General features: G+C 48.4%; 1 protein-coding gene and 1 pseudogene across 1 annotated transcript in view; one reads left to right on the top strand and one right to left on the bottom strand.

The window, feature by feature from the left end:
* The window catches only part of LOC134983872 (zinc finger protein 585A-like), a 249,546-nt pseudogene that overhangs the window by 102,380 nt on the left and 131,034 nt on the right, over positions 1-16,132 (top strand).
* LOC134983875 (oocyte zinc finger protein XlCOF22-like) overlaps positions 1-16,132 on the bottom strand; it is a 52,919-nt gene that overhangs the window by 14,669 nt on the left and 22,118 nt on the right. The gene's annotated exons all lie outside the window — the stretch shown is intronic.

Below are 16,132 nucleotides of genomic sequence, written 5' to 3'. Positions count from 1 at the left end.
AGTGTCTGGTCTATTCGTAATTGTTTGATTGGCAAAGTTATGAATTACGAATGAATAGACCATCAGTCAAACGCGGCTGTTATTTCATACAATACGGGCATTCACTATTCATTCGTATCTGGGTGTTAGTCTCTGAGGGCTCAAGTGCGGGTCTATTTTTTTGCGAATCACTCTGTCCATGAGCCGGGGGGACGTGCTGCATATACATTGCCTCAGATTGCTCATTCCTTCCAAACTTATTAGGAGTCCCTCTATAATCTTAGAAAGGATCAAACCCCTCAGGCTGCCTCTGATCTGAGGGTATTGATACAGAGATACCTGGCGGAAGTTGAATTTCCAAAACTTCCTGAGTCAGACCTGGATGCTCTGGAACAACCCTTTACCATAGAAGAGCTGGAAACAGCCTTGGCGGCTACACCAACTGGGAAGAGTCCGGGCCTGGATGGTTTCCCAGTCGGATACTATAAAGCCTTTAAACAATCCCTGTTGCCCCTCTTCTTGAAGGCGTGCAATTCCATCTCTGCCGAGAAAGGCTTTTCTCCGCAGACCTTGGAAGCACATATAACTGTGATCCCAAAAGAGGGTAAGGACCCCACCCAGTGCTCGAGCAACCGACCTATTTCCCTCCTCAATTGCGACATTAAACTCTTTGCTAAATTGCTTGCGCGCCGTTTGGGCCGCCTTCTCCCGCTGGTGGTTCATGTAGTTGTAGTGTCAGTGAGGCAGCACACGGCAGAGATACAATGTAGCGCCTATGCGCTCCATTGTATCCAATGGTGGGAACTTTGCGGTCAGTGGTTGACCGAAAGTAACCTCACCGCTGACCGCAAAGTTCCCAGCATTGGATACAATAGAGCGCATAGGCGCAACATAGTATCTCTGCCGTGTGCTGCCTGACAGACACTACAGGAGCACACAGCCAATCAGGAGAGTGCAACAACGTGGTGCTTCCTGATTGGCTGAAGGGACCCTCTGTGACAGGAGTCAGGGGGGGTCCTGGCAGTCGGGGAAAGAGGTCCCATGTGTAAACATGGGACCCCTTTCAGTGCGTGGTCGGGTTTCTGTTTTTTTGTTTTGCCAAGTACGTGGATTATACAAAGAAGACAAGCAACACTGGATTATGTGAGTATACATTTTTTCACAGGCACCCAGAGGATTCTACAGGGAGAAGTGGACTGAGCCTCGTGTGAACATAGGTAAGTGGTACTATGGCAACGGTGGTACACAATGACCTGCCGTGTGCTACATTCTAAACATTGCAGTCTATGCTAGTTACTAAACTAATGCCCCCTATGGGTCCTATGCCGGTAAAACCATATATAGTCCCTTCAGCTAATTCTCCGTTGGCAGATACCTTGTCCACGCAGTTACAGAAATTGAACCAGTCACTGACTACTAAGTCTGTCCCTCGCCCGCCTAAGACAAAAGTGTCCTCTAAGCGGGCCATTACTCCCTCACAATCCACTGCTGTCCCTGACACCTCGTCTGATGAAGATGGCGTTTACACAGACCCCACAGATTCTGATAATACTGCTTGTTATACTGGCTCACAAGTGGATGTTCCTGATCTCTTGGAGGCCATTAGAGTAATTTTACAGATTACAGATGATCTCGAGCCATCTGGCCCTCCTAAGAAACCAGATAGATTCAAGCGTCAGAAGGTGGTTAAACAAGTTTTACCTCACTCTGATCACCTGGTTGATATACGTCAGGAATCCTGGGAGAACCCAGGAAAGAAGTTTGTACCTCACAAGAAGCTTCTTGCTCGCTATTCCCTCGCTCAAGAGCTGACTAAAAATTGGGAGAACCCTCCTCCAGTGGACTCACATGTGACGCGGATGGTGGTCTCCTCAGCTCTACCGGTCACTACCATCACGTCTCTTAAGGAGCCTACAGACAAACGTGTGGAAGGTTGTCTAAAAGCGATTAACACCCTCACGGGTGCTGCACAGCAGCCCACTATTGCAGCAACATGGGCTGCAAAAGCTATTATTGCGTGGGCCCAGGAGTTAGAAGCTGAAATCTCTTCTGACCATGCTAGACAATGCTTGTCGTATATTGTCACAGCTTCTCTGTATATTAAAGAGGCGGCTTCTGATGCCGGCATTCTGGCAGCCAAGATTTCTACTACGTCTTTCCTGGCGCGCCGGATTTGTGGCTGAGATCCTGGTCTGTGGATCTGGATTCTAGAAAAACCCTGCAAGTACTCCCTTTCAAGGGAGATATCCTATTCGGAGAGGACTTAGACAAGATAGTGGCTGATTTGGCTACTGCCAAAAACTGCGTGTCTGCCTAATACTGCTCTTTCTGTACCGAAGACTAAGAGTACTTCCTATCGTCCCTTCCGTCCTTCAGGTAAAGCAAAAGGTCAGGCGTACCACAAGCAGGCCCGCACTTCCAAACCCGGTAAGCCAAAGCCCAAAAGAGCCTGGGCTGCCCGTCAGCCAGCTTCCAAGACTGATAAGCCTGCCGCATGACGGGGCAGGCCTCCCTCTGGGGATTACCAGGGTGGGGGGCTGGCTTCTAGGGTATACCAGGGAGTGGTTGAGGACCACTTCAGATGCCTGGGTACGGGAAGTCGTTACTCACGGTTACGCCATAGCCTTCAAAAACCGTCCCCCTCATCGATTTTACCTGACAGACGTCCCTTCGGACCAAGTAAAGGCAAAGACCCTACATTCAGTGGTACAGACCCTCCTGGACTCAGGAGTCGTAGTACAGGTGCCTCTTGCTCAGAGAGGTCAGGGGTACTATTCTCCGCTATTCCTAGTTCCGAAACCGAATGGGTCCTCCCGGCCCATTCTCAACCTCAAGGCCCTGAACAAGTTTGTGAGAGTCTCCAAGTTCCGTATGGAAACACTTTGCTCTATAGTTCTGGCCTTGGAGTCACATCAACAATACCCGAGATTTGCGGTTGGCAACCTCCACTACCAGTTTTGGGCATTACCCTTTGGTTCAACAACGGCTCCACGAGTCTTCACCAAGGTTATGGCGGCCATGGCGGCGGTACTCCATCGTCAAGGGGTCAGGATCCTACCGTATCTAGATGACCTGTTGATCCTGGCAAATTCCCCAGACATTCTCCTACGTCACCTAGATTTGACGATCCGGTTTCTACAAGCCAACGGGTGGCTCATCAACTAGAAGAAATCCTCCCTGATCCCTGCTCAGTGCATCTGTGAGCGCTATTGGACACTCACATCCAGCGGTTGTTCTTGTCTCAGGAGAAGGTCCTGAAACTTCAGGACAGGATTCGTTGCTTCCTCTCTCGTCCGCAAGTGTCGATTCATTCGGCAATGCAGGTGTTGGGCCTCATGGTGTCAGCATTCGACATGGTGGAGTATGCTCAATTTCATTCTCGCCACCTCCAGAGGCTGATTCTGGCCAAGTGGGACGGCCTGCCTCACTGGATCAGATCTCACATGATCTCCTCAACTCCGGAGGTCCGTCTGTCGCTGTACTGGTGGCTCCAGGACCAACAACTGGGCAGGGGCCGTCCCTTCTGGATACCCAACTGGGTACTGTTGACAACGGAGGCCAGTCTGAGGGGTTGGGGCGCGGTGTTGGAGCAACACTCCCTTCAGGGACGGTGGACAAAGGAGGAGTCTCTCCTCCCGATCAACATTCTGGAATTGCGGGCGGTCTTCAACTCGTTGAACCTAGCCCAGCACTTGATACAGAACCGTCCTGTTCAGATACAGTTGGACAACGCCACCACACAGTGGCATACATAAATCATCAAGGCGGCACTCGAAGCCACATGGCAATGAAGGAAGTATCACGGATTCTTCAATGGGCGAAACGCCATCTACCTGCAATATTCATTCCGGGAGTCCTGAATTGGGAAGCGGACTCTCAGTCGTCAGGACGTACCCGCCGGAGAGTGGGGCCTCCATCCAGAAGTGTTTCAACTCCTAGTGGAAAGGTGGGGCCTTCCAGACGTGGATCCGATGGCGTCTCGACACAATCACAAGGTTCCGGTCTTCGGAGCAAGGACAAGGGATCCTCAAGCAGCATTTGTGGATGCGCTGGCGGTGCCATGGAAGTTTCGGCTACCGTACGTGTTCTCTCCAGTGTCACTTCTGCCCAGAGTGATTCGGAAGTTCAAGCAGGAATCCTGCTTCTCATAGCTCCAGCGTGGCCCAGACGACATTGGTTCTCAGACCTACAGGGCCTCTCGTCAGAGCTTCCAATACTACTTCCACAACACCCAGATCTCCTCGTTCAGGGCCCATGTGTCTACCAGGGCCCGTCTTTGACGGCGTGGCTCTTGAAGCTTCCATCTTGAGGGCTAAAGGGTTTTCTGATGCGGTCATTAAAACTATGTTGCGGGCCCGGAAACCGGCTTCTGCTCGGATTTACCATAGGGTCTGGCATTCTTACTTTGTTTGGTGCGCATCTAACAATCATGACGCTTCCAAATTTAGTACAGCACAGCTTTTTGCTTTCCTTCAGCAAGGCCTAGACTTAGGCTTGTGGCTGGCCTCCCTAAAGGTTCATATTTTTGCCTTGTCGGTGTGGTTTCAGAGAAAGATTGCAACTTTGCCTGATGTTCATAGATTTACTCAGGGTGTGTTGCGTATCCAACCTCCCTATGTCTCGCCTGTGGCTCCTTGGGACTTGTTGGTGGTTTTGGAGGCATGCAAAAGAACCTCCATTTGAGCCTCTTGGTTCAGCTGATCTTAAGTGGCTTTCCCTTAAGGTGGTGTTTCTGCTGGCTATTGCCTCAGCTAGAAGGGTGTCAGATTTGGGTGCTTTGTCTTGTAACTCACCTCATCTGATATTTCACCGTGACCGGGCGGTCCTTAGGACTCATCCCGGATATTTACCTAAGGTGGTTTCTTCGTTTCACCTTAATCAGGAGATTGTGGTTCCTGCCCTTGTCTCTCCTGACTTGTCTCCCAAAGAGCGGTCTTTGGATGTGGTACTGGCTCTCCGTATCTATGTGAGGAGAACTGCTTCCATTAGGAAATCTGATTCTTTGTATTGATTGGATTTCACAAACGTGGCTGGCCTGCTCACAAGCAGACTTTGCCCAGATGGATTAGAATGGTGATTGCACATGCTTATGTGAAGGCTGGTCTGTCAGCTCCTGCTCACATTACTGCCCATTCTACTCGGTCTGTGGGACCCTCTTGGGCGGCCCGCGGTGGTGCGATCCTTGAACAATTGTGCAAGGCGGCTACGTAGTCCTCGGTGAACACGTTCATAAGGTTCTATGCCTTCGATACTGCCGCTTCCCAGGATGCCTCCTTTGGATGCCGGGTTCAAAGGAACTGCTTTAGGACATCCCCATTGTCCAATCCCAGTGTACCCCGCAGCAGAAAACGAGATTTATGGTAAGAACTTACCTTTGTTAAATCTCTCTGCGAGGTACACTGGGCTCCACAAGGCGCCCACCCTGACACACTTAGCTTCTTTGGGTTGGTATGGCATTAGCCGCTGACACTTCTCCTGTCGTGAGAGTGTGGTGTATGTGGCTACTAACTGTTGTCATCTCTTATCCTGCTACTGCATTGGGCTGGTTAACTGAAAACTGAGCTCCTGTGCGGAGGGGCGGGGTTATAGAGGAGGCGGCGCTGTGCTTCTTGGGAACAGTCAAGCTTTGAGCCTGTTGGTGCTTCAGATCAAGATCCTACTCTACACTCCATTGTCCAATCCTTGTGGAGCCCAGTGTACCTCGCAGAAAGAGATTTAACAAAGGTAAGTTCTTACCATAAATCTCGTTTTTTCATATTAAAGAATGCATTCACAAGGCTGCTTTGCCTTCCTCATCCACAGCTGAGTGCCTGGATAATCTGCAGATATTTCCTGACATTTCTCGGGAGATGCTGGCCAAAAGGCATCTATTCCACCCAAGGAAATGTACAATACAAATGGGTATTTCCTACTAAGGTTATTGTAATGCGAAACGGCGCCTTCGCAGTGATACCTTCAACCGAGGATGGCCCTGCTATACTGAAAACATAGGATATTAATACCTACCGGTAAATCCTTTTCTCTTAGTCTGTAGGGGATACTGGGATGGTCTTAGTACCATGGGGTATAGATGGGGTTCATTGGTGCCTGGCACTTTAAAACTTCTTCAGAGAGTGTGCTGGCTCCCCCCTTCTAAGCCCCTCCTGTAGACTCAGTCTAGGAAAACTATGCCCGAGGAGACGGACATACTTTGAAAGGAGGAAAAGGGACAAGAAAGTGGTGAGAGAACGAACCAGCACACAACATAACAAGAGGATAGCAACACTAAACCCAATTTGAAAATAGGGACAGCAAAAGCAGACCAAAAATACAACACACAAGAACAACTCTTGCTGGAAAATATCAAAGCACAGAGGCGGGTGCCCAGTATCCCCTATGGACTATGAAAAAAAGGGTTTACCGGTAGGTATTAAAATCCTATTTTCTCTAATGTCCAAGGGGATACTGGGTTGGTCTTAGTACCATGGGGAAGTTCCAAAACTCCAAACCGGGTGGGAGAGTGCCGAGACCCAATCAAAACTGATTGACCAAACTGAAAGTCCTCAGTTGCCAAGGTGTTGAACCTTTAAAACTTTACAGCGTGTTCGAACCCAACCAAGTAGCTGCCCAGCATAACTGCAAAGCTGAGACACCCCGGGCAGCCACCTAGGAAGAACCCACTGACCGTGTGGAGTGGGCCTGAACAGACCTAGGCAGCGGCAAAGCCGCCGAAGAGTGAGCCTGTTGGATCGTAAGCCTGATCCAACATGCAATAGACTGTTTCGAAGGAGGACAACCAATCTTTGAAGCATCATAGAGAACAAAAAGCAAGTCTGATTTTAAGACGAGCTGGCCTCTTGACATAAATCTCCAAAGCCCAAACCACGTCCAAGGACATTGGTGTAACAGACGTGCCAGTGACAACCAGAACCACCATCGGCCAATTAATATGAAATGCTGACAGCACCTTAGGCAAGAATGTCTAGCGAGTTTTGAGCACAGCTCTATCCTCATGAAACACCAGAGAAGGACTCTTACAGGATAAGGCCCCTAATTCCAAAACACGCCTCACCAAGGCCAAGGCCAACAACATGATAGCCTGCCATGTCAAATACTCCATGTCCACCTTGTGGAAAGGTTAAATCAAACCGATTGGAGAAAGGCCAGAACCAAATTGAGAACTCACGGCGCTCTGGGAGGCACAAAGGGTGGTCGAATATAAAGGACACCTGTCAAGAACATCTGGACCACTGGGAGAACAGCCAATTGTTCCCTGGAAGAAAAAGATAAGTCTGAGATTTGAACTTTTATGGAGCCTAAATGTAGGCCCACATCCACAACAGCCTGCAGGAAGTGCAAGAAATGTCCCAGATGAAAATCCACAGCAGAATACTGTTGACCCTCACACCAAGAGACACATTTCTTCCATATGCGATGGTTATGTTTCAATGCGACCATCTGGCCAGCTTGGAGCACAGTCGAGATAACCTTGCCCGGAATCTCTTTCCTGGCAAAAATCCTCCCAATATACTTCCATTGCATCAAACGTAGCCGTGGTAAGTCTGGATAGACTAACGGCCCTTGTGTAAGACGATCATCCTGAAGTGGCAGAGGCCAGGGGCCTACGAGTAATAAGGCTAGAATGTCTACATACCAGGCCCTGCAGGGCCAGTATGGGGCAATCAGAATTACCTGAACCCTGCCCTTTAAATCCTTTGAGAACTCTTGGAATTAGAGGAACTGGAGGAAACAAGTACACCAACCGGTAAATCCACGGTGTCGCCAGAGCATCCACTGCTACGGCCTGTGGATCCCTCGTCCCAGAACAGTAGCGCAGGAGCTTCTTGGTGAGCTGAGAAACCAACAAGTCAATTTGCAGGCAGCCCCACCAATGAAATATCTGCTGTAACACTTGCGGGTAGAGAACCCATTTCCCCAGGTGCAGATCGTGTCTACTAAGGAAGTCTGCTCCCCAATTGTCTACTCACGGAATTAATACGGCGGAAATGGCCTTGGAATTCCGCTCCACCCAGAGGAGTATCTGTGACACCTCCCTCATTGCAGCTCTGCTGTTTGGACCTCCTTGTTGGTTTATGTACACCACAGTTGGTGCGTTTTCTGACAATACCTGTATGGCCTGATACTGTAGGACATAGAGGTCAGCAGAAGGGCATTGTAAATCACCCTGAGTTCCAAAACATTTATCGGAAGGGAAGCCTCTTGATCAGACCACCTTCATTGGAACCGAGCCCCTAGGGTCACTGCACCCCAACAATGGAGGCTTGCATCCGTTGTCAACAGAATCTAATCCTGAATTCCGAAGTGTCGACCCTCCAGGAGGGAGATCAGTAACCACCATAAGAGGGAAATCCTGGCGTTTGGTGAAAGGCATATCATCTGGCGCATGTGTAGATGTGACCCAGACCATTTGTCCAGCAGATCCAGCTGGAATGGTCATGCATGGAATCTTCCGTACTGAATTGCGTCGTAGGAGGCCATCATCTTTCCCAGTAAGCATATGCAAAGATGTACCGAGATTTTGTTCAGCTTCAAAATGGAACGTACCATCGTCTGAATTATCTTTGCCTTGTCCATAGGAAGGAACACCTTCTGAGACATCGTGTCCAGTATCATTACCAGGAACTGAAGCCTCTGCATAGGTTCTAGGTGGGATTTCTGCAGATTAAGAATCCACCCATGATCCATGAGTAGTCGTGTTGGAAGGCTGATCTTTTCCATCAACTGTGCTCTGAATATAGCCATTATGAGGAGATCGTCCAAGTATGGAATGATGTTCACTTCCTGCTTGCGGAGTTGTAGCAACATCTCTGCCATCACCCCTGATAATACCCTCAGTGCAGTTGAGAGACCAAAAGGCAAGGCCTGGTAGTGACTGTGCTGCAGTGCAAACATGAGGTAAACCTGAAGAGGCAGCCATATTGGGATGTGAAGATACGCATCCTTAATATCCAAAGAAACCAGGAATTCCCCTTCTTCCATGTCACGCTTGGCCTGAGTTGGGGATCTGATGACTGATAATTGACTGAGGGAGCAGCTATCGGCAAAGGAAGGAAACGATGTGGCTGAATGTAGTTCTTACTCATGGATTGAACACTTAGGCCCGAAGATGTAGAGGGGTAGGCAATGAGGACAATGACCGAGAACGATACACTGAAGAAAGAGGAATTCAGTTTTAATGAGACCTCAATCATACACAATGACTAGGAGAGAAGTCTGAGTGAATTCTGAAAGACGAAAGGTTCATGACTTGTAACCGACGCTGAAAAATACTGAATGAAGTGACTTGTGATTTGCAAATTATGCTGAAGAACATGGAATGAAGAGATGACTTGTGATTTTTAAACACTGACAAAGAGCGTATCGCTGTGAGCACCATCAGCAAACGGAGACCCTCTACCAGATAGAGGACCCAGCGGTTAAATCGCAAGAGTAGGTGGACTGGGAGCAAAGGACTGCAATAACAGAACTGACCAACAGGCGGACATAACAGAACCAGGATACCAGGGGTTAACCTGGGAGCCAGAGCGCAGGGCACCTTACAGCAGCAAGTAACTTGAAGTACTGGCAACATAGCTAAGCATCAACCCCTTTTTATAAGGGAAGCCTGTACCGGATTGGCTGGACGCGAACTGGGATACCTATTGACTGGGATTGGTCTCCAACATGGTGGCTCCCTGCACAGAGGACACATGTGAAACCAGCACAAAGCCACTACCTCTGGCCTCAGCCTCCCAGACGCAGCACTCCAGTAACAGGACACTTGGAAACAGACACCTTCGGCTGCCATGCTCCGCTCCCTAGGACCCGGACCCTGGCCTCCAGACACCCGGCAGCCGCACCAGAGGACCTTGCTGCTGTAGTGCCTATCCATCGCAGCGACACCAGCAAGCTAAGAGGAAGGCCGCAGGGACCAGAACCAGTGGTAAGATTCCGGATGCTGACAGTACCCCCCTTTTTAGGGTGGTCTCCGAACACCCACGCTGCTTAGTGGGATTCTTGGAATGAAAGGCGCAACTCAGTCTTGGAGCATGAACATCCTCTGCAGCCACCCAAGATCTTTCCTCCGGACCATATCCTCTCCAATCTATGAGATACTGGACACGACCATACCTCTTGCGGAAGTCAAGAAACTTATGAACCTCGAATTCCTCATTTTGAGCAGCTTGAACCCTGGGAGGTTAAGGGAAAGCTGCCCGAAAAAGATTTAGTACAAGAGGCTTTAGCAGAGAAACGTGGAAGGCATTGGGAATTTTAAAATAGGGAGGCAGTTTCACCTTGTAAGAAACAGGATTCAACACTCTTTTAATAGGATACGGAACGATGAATCTTGGAGCAAACTTTTTGGTAGGAACTTTGAGTCTGAGGTTTCTGGTGGATATCCAAACACGATCTCCCACTTTGAGACTAGGAACAGCCCTACGTTTCCGATCAGCATAGGTCTTTTATTTCTGGGAAGTCTTAAGTAGTGCCTTATAAATTTGTCTCCAAATCTTAGTGAACCGACGAAGAGCAGATTCAGCAGCAGGAACCTCAAGAGGTGGGAGAGATTACAAGGAAGGAACTTGTGGATGAAAACTATAATTAATGAAGAAAGGAGTGGAATTGGTAGAAGAATGATATAGGTTATTGTATGCAAACTCAGCAAATGGGAGGTAATCCATCCAGTCTTCCTGAGCAGGGGACATGAACATCCATAAGAAAGTTTCCAGATCTTGGTCGACTCTCTCAGTCTGTCAGTCAGTCTGGGGATGGTAGGCTGAAGAGAAGTTCAACTTGATTCCTAGAACAGAGCTGAGAGCTTTCCAGACTAATTGAGGACCCTGATCAGAAACTATTTCCTGTGGAAGGCCATGCAAATGAAAAATCTATGAGAAAAACAATTTGGATAGCTGAGGAGCAGAGGGAAGACCGGTGAGGGGTATGAAGTGAGCCATCTTCGAAAATCATTCCACAAATGACCCAAATGGTGTTGTGCCCTATGGAGACTGGCAAATCGGTTATGAAATCCATAGAGATGTGAGTCCAAGGCTTTAGAGGTATTGGAAGTGGATGAAGAAGACCCGAGGTAGATGTTCGTGGACTTTTATGTTTTACACACTTGGAAAAGGCTGCTACAAATTCAAAGACATCCGTTTTAAGATGAGGCTACCAGTAGAATCGCTGAATGAACCCGAGAGTCTTAAGACCACTGGCATGACGCATGAAAGATGAAGAATGAGCCCACGTAAGCAAATTCCTGCAAAATTTTGGTGCTACAAAAAAGTTCTCCCCGGAGGAGGTAGAGGAAGGGCTAAAACACACGAGCCGGCTTTTGCCGGCCGGGAAAAAGCCGGATGGCTTTTTCCCGTGCCGGCATTGTAATTAACAGTGTGAGGGGTAGGGTCCCTTCACACTGCACGGCCCCGGCCTGGCTGCTGGGTTGCAGCCGGAACTATCCACTGGAAGGTCCGGCTGCCGGGCCGTCTTTGCAGTCAGTGAACCGTGTGTGTGAAGGGGAGCTTTCACACACAACGCCTTTTTCCCAAGCCGTGTCAAATGCTGCGCATGCGCACAGCATTACACACGGCTCAAAGCCGTCCTGTGTGACAGACTCTGCCGGTTTCTCCCGGATGGCAAAAAGCCGGACAAAGTTTGTCCGGCTTTTTGCCAGCCGGGAGAAACCGGCCAGTGTGTTACAGCCCGAACAGTACGAGCTGAAGCAAATGAAGCCGGATTCAGAATAAATTGTTTCTCAGAGGAGTTGAGTGAATCATTCGTTTGAAAATAACGAGAAAGTGCATCTGCTCTTCGATATAAAGTTCCTGGGCAGTTAAAGAATTTGAAGGAGAACCGAGAGAAGAAGAGAGCTCACCTGGCTAGCCATGGGTTTAAACAATCTTACTCACACAGCTACCTCATTGCGCCTCTTTTTTTCTTTGCGTCATGTGCTGTTTGGGGAGGTTTTTTTGGAAGGGCCATCCTGCGTGACACTGCAGTGCCACTCCTAGATGGGCCCGGTGTTTGTGTCGGCCACTAGGGTCGCTTATCTTACTCACACAGCTACCTCATTGCGCCTCTTTTTTTCTTTGCGTCATGTGCTGTTTGGGGAGGGTTTTTTGGAAGGGCCATCCTGCGTGACACTGCAATGCCACTCCTAGATGGGCCCGGTGTTTGTGTCGGCCACTAGGGTCGCTTATCTTACTCACACAGCTACCTCATTGCGCCTCTTTTTTTCTTTGCGTCATGTGCTGTTTGGGGAGGGTTTTTTGGAAGGGCCATCCTGCGTGACACTGCAGTGCCACTCCTAGATGGGCCCGGTGTTTGTGTTGGCCACTAGGGTCACTTATCTTACTCACACAGCTACCTCATTGCGCCTCTTTTTTTCTTTGCGTCATGTGCTGTTTGGGGAGGGTTTTTTGGAAGGGCCATCCTGCGTGACACTGCAGTGCCACTCCTAGATGGGCCCGGTGTTTGTGTCGGCCACTAGGGTCGCTTATCTTACTCACACAGCTACCTCATTGCGCCTCTTTTTTTCTTTGCGTCATGTGCTGTTTGGGGAGGGTTTTTTGGAAGGGACATCCTGCGTGACACTGCAATGCCACTCCTAGATGGGCCAGGTGTTTGTGTCGGCCACTAGGGTCGCTTAGCTTAGTCATCCAGCGACCTCTGTGCAAATTTTAGGACTAAAAATAATATTGTGAGGTGTGAGGTATTCAGAATAGACTGAAAATGAGTGTAAATTATGGTTTTTGAGGTTAATAATACTTTGGGATCAAAATGACCCCCAAATTCTATGATTTAAGCTGTTTTTTAGTGTTTTTTGAAAAAAACACCCGAATCCAAAACACACACGAATCCGACAAAAAAAATTCGGTGAGGTTTTGCCAAAACGCGGTCGAACCCAAAACACGGCCGCGGAACCGAACCCAAAACCAAAACACAAAACCCGAAAAATTTCAAGTGCACATCTCTAGTTTAAACACAGTTGCCTTAGTTTTTTAACACAGGCTCTGCTGCCTCTTCTGAGGATAGAATGGTTTACATAGCACTAACTAGCTCAGATATGTCCACTGAGCTGAGACCTTCCGAAGTGCAATGAGTCCTCATCCTCCAACGAATCCTCATCTAAAACATGTATAGACTGTGACGATGTTGTATCATGTCTATGTGATTTACTTACCACCAGCCTTTCAGCCTGATTTTTTGAGATACTGACAATTCCCTAGGTGTATAAACCTCAGAATGAATGTTGCATGTAAGGGTTAATAAGGAAACCTATCACTGGTATAGGAGCTGGTATAAACTGCTCAGCTACATTGGATAATGTCTGTGCAAAGTAGCCCATGAAGGTTCACCAGAACCTGTGCCTGCCTCACTGTACACGTGGGTAAGCGTTGTCGCGACCCGGCGGGGAGTTGTTGGAGTGACTCTGAGGTGCGTATAAGATGTTTTTTAGAAAGATCACTCATATAAAAATAAAATAAGAAAACTTTGGCTGCTAAAAAACAGCAGCACTCTGACCATGGTCCGGCTCATGCTGCACCAAACAAAAAGCTGATTTGCCTGAGCCAGGAGGCGGGGATATATGGACAGGCCCGTTGCATGCTGGGAGGCTGAAAGCTTTGACAGTTTGTTTTCAAAGCCGCTGTCACGTCATCATATCCCAATGTTATCCTGTGGATAACCTGTGGTCCCTGCCGGAGAAAGATATATATATATCTAAGAGAATAGAATTTGATTGGTGTTGTTACACTGTTTTGTTGGCAGGTTACTTGATACTTTTGTCCTCATTGGTTACTATTGGTCACGTGGACGAGGTTCTCTCCGTGTGTCCGGACGTAGCGTGTGTCAGATGACGTCACTTTGAGTGGTTGTATGTCTCTTGTGTTCTGCACCCTAACGAAAATGCTGCGAATACAGCATTGAAACGTTGGTACACTAAACCTGCCTGGTCTATATATTCTGAGTGCCTCCTTGTACGGATTCTACATTACGTTACACCAACTGATGCAGCCTGGAGGGCACCGGCTATTGATTCTTTAATATCAACTGCAGGTCTTCTTGAGGAGTGCCGCTTTACCAAAATATATAGAAGTACAACAACATGGGACGTGCACATGCGTGTAGATGGTGACACTAAAACTACTGGATTATCATTGTGAATGTCTGAGGTATTGATACAACGTAAATTTGTTGAGATATTGTTTCTTTTTCAGATGGGACCATAGGTCATGCACGTGATACGATTGGCATAAGGGAGCCATTGGTTTTGGCCGAGACCGGCATTTGTTTGTTGGTGATCCCTTGTAGACAGTGAGTAGTATCCATCTACAGTGGAAGAAGCATGGACACCAAGAATCTCAGCTGCGGAACAGTGGGCGAAAGTAGATCATGACAAATCGGGACCACAGGCATTTAGGGCGTCTAGCAACCACCAATCGTTCCAAATGCATCAGGAACTGCACCAACAGTACAATGCCGGACCCAGCCAAACAGTTCCACAGTCCCAGATCTGGTGAATTGGAGGGCCACGTGAGATGTGGTGGCACGTCAGCTGATGATCTGAAAACCAATCCGAGCCTTTCGGCAAATGTTCCGCTGCTGAGAGCAAACCTAAAGTTTTACACTAATGTGATAGCTGTTTTTATGGTAATTATTTTGAGCACTCGAGTTGGACCTGCAGTATAGCGGGGTCCCTTGTCGGGGGCTGCAGGCTTAAATGCACTGAGCAATACATGAATAAAACTCCACTGTTTATTATTGTTAGTTAAAATAGTAATGCAAGACACATTTATGTATGTAGTAAGGCTACTGGGAGACCTTAGATTGAGCAATATTTGATCTGACCATTACATTCCCTAAAGCAGGGGTGGGGAACCTCCGGCCCGCGGGCCGGAAGCCGTTTAGTCCGGCCCACCAGCTTGTCAGTGAGCCACGCTGCCGCTCAGTCCGGCGGCAGCGTGTCTCAGCTGTCAGCACAGGGAGACGGAGGAGAGCGCGGCTGTGTCGAGTGGGACCAGCGGCGTGTAGAACTTCAAACCAGCCGCCGGTCCGTGAGCCAATCAGAGCTCGCGGACCGGCAGCCAATCAGGAGCCGCGGCTGCCGGTCCGCGAGCTCTGATTGGCTCTCGAACCGGCGGCTGGTTTGAAGTACTACACGGCGCCGCCGCTCCCACCCGACAGCCGCGCTGTCCTCCGTCTCTCAGGTAAGCAGCACGGAGGGCAGGGGGGAGGGCAACTGCATACCTGGCACCGTGGGGGGCATCTGTATACCTGGCACCGTGGGGGCATCTGCATACCTGGCACTGTGGGGGGCATTTGTATACCTGGCACTGTGGGGGCATTTGTATACCTGGCACTGTGGGGGCAATTGTGGATCTGGCACCGCACTATTGGGGGCATATGTGTATCACGTCCCATTTTAACTGGCCACACCCATTTTTTTGGTGCGTGCGCGCCTCCGGCGCGCACACACAGTACCTCTAAGGGGCAGACCTACTGGGGGGCAGGGTAATTTTTTAAGTTGAGAATTTTTGTATGGCCCCCGAAGGATTTTATAAATATCCAAATGGCCCTCGGTAGAAAAAAGGTTCCCCACCCCTGCCCTAAAGTCATAACCTCAGAATTGCACGGAGCAGGAACTATTATTCACAAGTAATTAGGAATGTGTTCATCATGAACAAGTCCACAATTACCGTCTGAAGGTTACACAATTATTTCAAGTCTGCACAATTGATATTTGAGGATAAAGCCTTTAACCGAAAACACCCCTGAAGAAGTCACTATTGACGAAACGCATTGGGTGACACGCAATTTGGATTTAGAGTGAATTGGAGTGGATAAGAACAAGCCCGCCCAGGCAAGGGTGAAAACAAGTGCAAAACGCTTGCCTTATGATTATACAAATATGTACTTGTGATAAGCTTTTAATCTGTTTTATTTGAAGTTCTAGATTCAAATTTCATTTTATTTCTGAATCTTATACGAATTGTATTTGGTGAGCTCAGGTCTACTGTATAGCAGGAAATATTTCATACCTGCATCATCTAACAAAATGCATATAAATTAGGCACTCCACAAAAAACAATACTAATTATATTATATACATACGTATATACACATTTATATATAATCACTAAAACTTCTGCTTGTTACTTTTAATAACATTATAGTG

Source organism: Pseudophryne corroboree (genome assembly GCF_028390025.1).
Source record: "Pseudophryne corroboree isolate aPseCor3 chromosome 3 unlocalized genomic scaffold, aPseCor3.hap2 SUPER_3_unloc_27, whole genome shotgun sequence".
In the NCBI taxonomy this organism is placed as follows: Eukaryota; Metazoa; Chordata; class Amphibia; order Anura; family Myobatrachidae; genus Pseudophryne; species Pseudophryne corroboree.
This window is presented reverse-complemented; position numbering and strand designations above follow the sequence as displayed.